Here is a 6,509-nt window from a genome sequence, read left to right on the forward strand (position 1 = left end):
TCCCACACACTAGGTATGGGGCTGACAGGATCCAGCCATCCATAGAGAGAAGTCTTCAAGGTTCTGTCCTTCAAAGACTCAGGCCAAATGAGAAGATAATTTCACTTGCTAAATTATGTTACAAAGCAGCTATAGGGAAACACTAAATTAGTGACCCAAGGCTCTTCCATCTTGAAACAGCACAGCTGCACTTATTTTCCTCACAAGTACTCCCTAATGGGGTATTTTAAAAGATCTTCCCTCATTCTGTTTATCAGATTTTCTAGAACCATATACTATTTAAGATGATGGCACATTATCAGCGACAGAGAACTAAGGCCCTTTGTTGTCATTAGGACACTCAACATATATTTAATAAGCATCTAACACATGCAAGGGACAATGTCTTTTCAGATTTGTATCCCAAGCAAACAGCACCCTGCATGGAATGGCCAATAAATAAATGCAAGTTATTGCTAAGCTTTGGGAACACAAGATCAATTCTTATGGACCCTGTTTATAATGACCTTCAAATCTTTGGGAGGGACAGTGAAATAAGCACCAAATGCAAGAAATACAAGCATTGTGCTGTGAGAGGTTAGAGAACGAAAAAAATACATTCTAACTGTGGAAACCCAGGAAGGTTTAAAAGAAAGTATTTCACTTGAGCAATGCCTTCATTTTTCACTGTAAGGAAACATGGGGAAAAGCATTGCCGAGTGAGAGGTCAGCATAGCCAGTGTGAGGAGATACAGAATTACCTGACATGGCTGGGAATCAGAAAATACAACAGAATGCTAGATCAGAATATGGAATGGAGTAATGAGGAAGTGGGTTAGAGAGATAATTTGCAATCATATCAGAAAGAGCCTTGAGTGCCAAATTAAAAGCTTTGAACTTAATTTTTTAGGCAAATGAATGAATATTGTAGCAAAATATTATAACCTAATACATTTTAGGAACATAATTCTAATGGCAATATCCAGGATTAAGAATTTTTTGAAAGTTGTCTCACTGGAGACTAAATTTCTCTAACGGCAATATGTTCATTGTACATTTCCATAAGGGTACCTGAATATCACACTGTACTTTCCCAGGAGGTCTCGGAGTGGTCTTACAGGGGTGAGTAGATAAGTGCTTTTTTTTAATCACATAGTCCTTTTTGACATGNTGCCTTTATTTTGTCGTCATCAACCTCGGTGGGCCTCCCTGACCGAGGAGCATCGTTGAGATAAAAATCACCAGCACGGAATTTCGTGAACCATCGTTGGCACTGATGTTCTTGTAGAGCAGTCACTGTAAACTTTATGCAACTTTTCACAAGCTTGACGCACATTCTTCCCTTCATGGAAGTAAAACAGTAAAATATGGCAAAATGCACAGTTTGGTCTTCCAGCTTCAAATCTTCAACTTGTAAAATCTCCAAAACTCAACCAAATTGTTCAATATTTTTTTAGAATGAAGCTAGAACTGTCAGCTGTCAAATGACATAGCAATAACATAGGTGCAAATGACTCTAGTACTTCCAAAAATGAACTAGTGCCATCTGTTGCAAACATGCGTCATGACTTTTCTGACAACCCAATATAAGCTAATCATCACAATGACCCTGAAAATTAGGAATCATTGTAATGTTCTTAAAGATAAGAAACTGAGATTCATTGGACTTCAGTGTGTTGCCCAAGGTTGAACAGCTGGCAAACGCAGAGGGAGGACTCAGACTAAGGCCTGTCGGTATCCTGTATCTTCGCCTTTTTATCCTACATCATGTAGCTGCCTATAGTCCCTCAGCACAGACATGCATCATTCATGATAGAAATGAATACACCAGTGACATACCAGTGAAAGAAAAGCTGAGAGGTGGAGGCTGGTGAAAGAAGCAATCCTGGATCCTTCAGATAACTGCCTCGGTATGCAGAAAGCTGGTCCCACTAAAGAGTTAAAAATATAATGTATATAGCCTCGGTGAAGCCAATTTAAAGGGGCTGTGTGCATCAAGTGCAGTTAAATTTGGAGGAGGGTGCATTTATTCTGTACACCTTGGCATATGTGATTGATGTCAGCTTGAGGCTTTATAGGGTAAAAAGTGCTGACAAACAAGCGAATCACTTTATTAATGTGCTGTAAAAGGATAAATGAAGCTTGAGAGGCTGTTTGCCCTGGACTCAGAACACTGGGAAGGCTGGCAAAGGTAAACACCTCCTTGGGGTGATCCATTGCGCTGCCTGCTCAGTTTCTCATGTGTACGCTTCCTTTTAGATTTCCTAGAGGTATTAATTCTCCATGCTCACAATTTCAAAACACTTGGTCTCACGTTAACACATCTCGAAATACTTGGCTAAGTTACCATATTCATTTATCTCCCCTGAAACCCTCTACTCCATCCCTTATCCAAAGTCAGCTGTTCTGAAAGGCAGACTCATCAGGAGTCTTTCTCAGGAGACTCATCAGTAGACTTTCTCAGGAGAAGACAACGCAGGAGAAATTTGTGTATCTGAGGAGGAACAAATCAATGATGTCACAGTGGGAACCCTAGGAGCCCACCCCACCCTCCAAAGCATGCGCCTGTGACGCTTTTCTGCAACTCTAGAAATCCATTTCTATATCCTTAGTTTTTACTTTCAGGAGTTCCTTCTCAAAACGCAAATACTCTAAATCATTATTAAATAAAATGCATCTGGGAAAAGCTGGGGAAAAAGCAAAGAAGTGATAGGATCTCTAGAAGGAATTCAAAGGCAACCCACACATTTTCCTGGACCAACAATAAATGTCCTCTTATACCTCTAAAATCCTTGGCAGTAAACTTTTCCAACCACCTCAGATGCCAGGTCAGCCTTTCTTTTTCTTGAGAATAAACTTGTTCCTCAGTCCAGGAGAAATGGTGCCCATTGGCGGGAACTGTTTCAAAGAGAGGTAGGTATGCAGTGAAGTCACACATAGAAAAATAAACTGTGAAAACCCATCCAGCTGTCCTATTTAGGACCTCAGGGCATCTTTGTGTAAATTAGAAAAAGGCGCCATCTCTGAGTGAAGGGTGCATGTTTTAGCAAACAGAGAAACATCTGGATTTCAGCCCATACTCCCATGTTTGCCAGGAGCAGCCGGGCGGTACACCCAGAAACCACACAACCATATGCAAGGGCTGCTGGGACACCAGGCTCTGATGGGCTTTGTCCAGCTGTACTAATTGACTAAAACTCTAACCTTTTAGGTTAAATTTGAAAAGCAAATTTCTTTTTATTTTTTAAATTATTTTTTATTGTGAAATACACATTTTTTAGAATTAGTTTCAGCTGTAAAACACTGCAATAGTTATACTTTTTACCCCTCGAGGCGACAACCCTCCTCCCCCAATCCACCGCTCCACTTCACCCCGCAATATCATACATATCTATTACAATTCCCTTGACTCCACTCCCACACTATACTCCACGTCCCATGATTATATATTCACTTATAGTTGACATACAATATTATACAACATCAGTTTCAGGTGTACAGTGCAGTNAAGGACAGCAACTTGTCTGTTCCCCTTCCCCGATTCCCCAACACTGTTCCCCTCCCCCAATTCCCCAATAAAATCTTTAAAAAATAAAAAAATAAAAATAAATAAAAACATGATAAGCCCCTTGCCAGGAAGGAAAATTAAAGACCAGTTCCTCTCATAAACTTAGATGCAATGAACAGAGTATTAGCAAAACAAATACAGAGGTATATTAAAAAGATACTATTGGGTTGTCAGAAAATCATGACGCATTTTTTTCTATGTTTTTCATTGCAAAAATGCATCATGACCTTTCTGACAACCCAGTATATCTTGAACAGTAGATTGTATTCCAGTAATGCAATTGTGGGTTAACATACTCCCAAATCAACGCAACTAGAAGCATGTCTCCAGTATTATTTCTTCTCTAACAAAATCTTTGTCTCTGGCTTTTGCAATGCTGGTATCTGAAGATATGTCATGTCCCTTGGGAATAAGATAATCATGTGAAAAAAGTGCTGTTTTTTCACCATGAACAAAACTTTGAGGACTTTATGTTTTTGTTTGGTGAACCCATCCTCCTAAAGCCTTGGACCTTCCATCCGCCTGCGGGTAAGCTTTTTTTTCTAGATGCTGTTTCTTCTGAACCTTCTTTTGACAACACAGAATCAGAAGGTATTGATCAGTAAATTTGACTATTGTGAGCATCAATAATTATACAAAGATATGTCTATCCACCTACCTATTTACATACCATCTACCTTATGTGAAATAGGCTCAAGCAAGCACTAATTTTTAAAAATAGTGGTTGATCAAGTAAGTATTTGATTTACGAACCTGGGGAAATAACATAAGCGAAAAACGTAAGACCTGCCTTCAAAAAGCTAACAGTAAGATGGGAGAGACTGTGCTATAAGTAGATATCAGCCAGCATGATGAGTGCTGTGATAGGAGGAATTCCACTATTCAGGAGGAAAGGAAAAGCAATTAAATCTCTTTGATACGTATTTCAGTTAAAATGACAAAATTAATAAATTAACATAGGACACAGAACAGAGGACCCTAACTAACATTCTAAACTTTCAGTAAAATTTCAGGTGGAAAAAATATGTTTGCAAGAGTAAACCACTTCTACTATTACATTCATCACTATTGAAAGTTTGTTATAAGATACTTTCATAATTTTCAGATTTACAAAAAAGAGGTAAATTTTCTACAAATTTAATTACATAAATGTTTCTACCATAGTGTCAGGTACTGAGCTAGACACTTAGTGTAAATCTGATATATTGGGTTGTTGGAAAAGTCATGACGTATTTTGTCTATGTTTTTTTGAAGGTCATTTATTTATATAAAGAACAAAGATCAATCAATGATATATTGCCCGTTTTGTTTGATAACCTTTTGCCACCTTTCAGTGAGCTTCATAATTCCTGGTTCATAGAAGGACCTGTCTTTATTTGCAAAAAACTGAACAAGGTGCTGATTTATAGCCTCATCTGAATTGAACATTACACCACACAAGGAGTTTTAAAGAGAGCGAAACAAATGGAAATCTGATGGCACAATGTCAGGCGAGTATGGTGAGTATGGCAACACATCCCATCTAAGCTCCAATAATTTTTGACGGGTGATCAAACTTGTGTGTGGTCTCGNATATTTACTGAGAAGTCACCCATTCATTCATTGCCTAATATGTTAACCTAAATTAAGATTCTAGGATAAAGTGCTAAATATGAAAACCATGAAGAGTTTCTGTCTGCAAAGATCTTCAATTATGTTGGGAGGATGTATAATGAACAGATAAACAAAACAAGAGCACTTAGAAAATTTGAGATAGCAGTGAGTATTATAAACGATGATATGATATATGGTTCTGATGTCATAATAAGGCACATAATTCAAGACATTCCTCATGTTAAAATCACAAGTAGTTGTATCACTATGAACTTAACTTAATGAAATAAAAAAATTCTGAGAGATTATTGAAAAAATAAGAAGAGATAAAACAGAAACTGGTAGGCTGAAGAAAGAAGTGGAGGGTAAAATGAATTGAGGGACTCACTGTAATAAAGAATTCTGAAAATAAAGTGAGATTCATAACAGATAGGCTGTAAAAAAGTAAACAAAAAATTTAAATTGGGGGTTAATATTATAAGACAATATGGTAGATATGGAAGATCTAATACATGAATAGTGGGAGTCTCCTAGGAGGGTAACTAAATTAATAGAGCAAAAACATTTAGAAATCAAACTATACATCAATAAAACTTTCCATAGGTAAAAGAATAGTTGAATATATGGGTTAAAAAGATTTATTTTTGTCCCAGGAAAATCAACACAGAACAATCAACATTGGAAAATAGATAAATAAAATTACTGGACTTCAAAAATGAATAAGGAACTTTCTGGATGTTCAGGAAACAAAATTAGGTTATTCACCAGAGCAAAAAGAGACCAACTAAAAGTTTCAGATTATTCAAAGCTAGATGAATTGGGGAAACACCTATAAGTCCTTAGAGAACAAAAGAGAGAGGGGCAACCCAAGAATTTATATCCAGCCAAACTGTCTTTTATGCATAAATACAACATTCAAGAAATCAAGAACTAAATTCCATGAGACTTTCTTGAAAAAATTAGTAGGGTATTCTCTCCCATGAAGATAACTAGGTAAATAGCCACATTTTGTCTTTATGGTTTCCCAATTTTTAATGTTTTATTCTAATAATTTCTATTATTTTATCACCTCTAAGTAACTAAGAATGAAGTCATTTTTTACTCCTTTCTGACAGAATCATTCCATGTCTCTGCTAACTAAAAGACAAATGTAGAAATTTATACAAGGTCTGACAACTGAGTTAGTGAACTCATGGTAGAAAAAAAGCTATATACCTCATTGCTGAATACCACTATGGTCACCTTTGAAGTACTCCCCTTGGGAAGCTATGCACCGATGCCAGTACATAGTCCACCCTTCAAAATACCACCAGATAGTAAAAGATAAATAAAATTAAAAACAATTACAATGTAAAATATGATAACAAAA

General features: G+C 36.9%; 1 long non-coding RNA gene across 1 annotated transcript in view; it reads right to left on the minus strand.

Annotated features, from left to right (window-relative positions):
- Positions 1 to 1,825: 1,825 nt before the first annotated feature.
- The window catches only part of LOC109382588 (uncharacterized), a 15,111-nt gene continuing 10,427 nt past the window's right edge, over positions 1,826 to 6,509 (minus strand). Inside the window, exons 3-4 of the long non-coding RNA XR_002123944.1 lie at positions 2,761 to 2,877; positions 1,826 to 1,910 (exon numbers count right to left, since the gene is read on the minus strand). This is a non-coding gene — a long non-coding RNA (uncharacterized LOC109382588). The remainder of the gene's footprint in view (positions 1,911 to 2,760; positions 2,878 to 6,509) is intronic.

The sequence above is a fragment of the Hipposideros armiger genome, unplaced genomic scaffold, assembly GCF_001890085.2.
Source record: "Hipposideros armiger isolate ML-2016 unplaced genomic scaffold, ASM189008v1 scaffold_66, whole genome shotgun sequence".
Classification (NCBI taxonomy): Eukaryota; Metazoa; Chordata; class Mammalia; order Chiroptera; family Hipposideridae; genus Hipposideros; species Hipposideros armiger.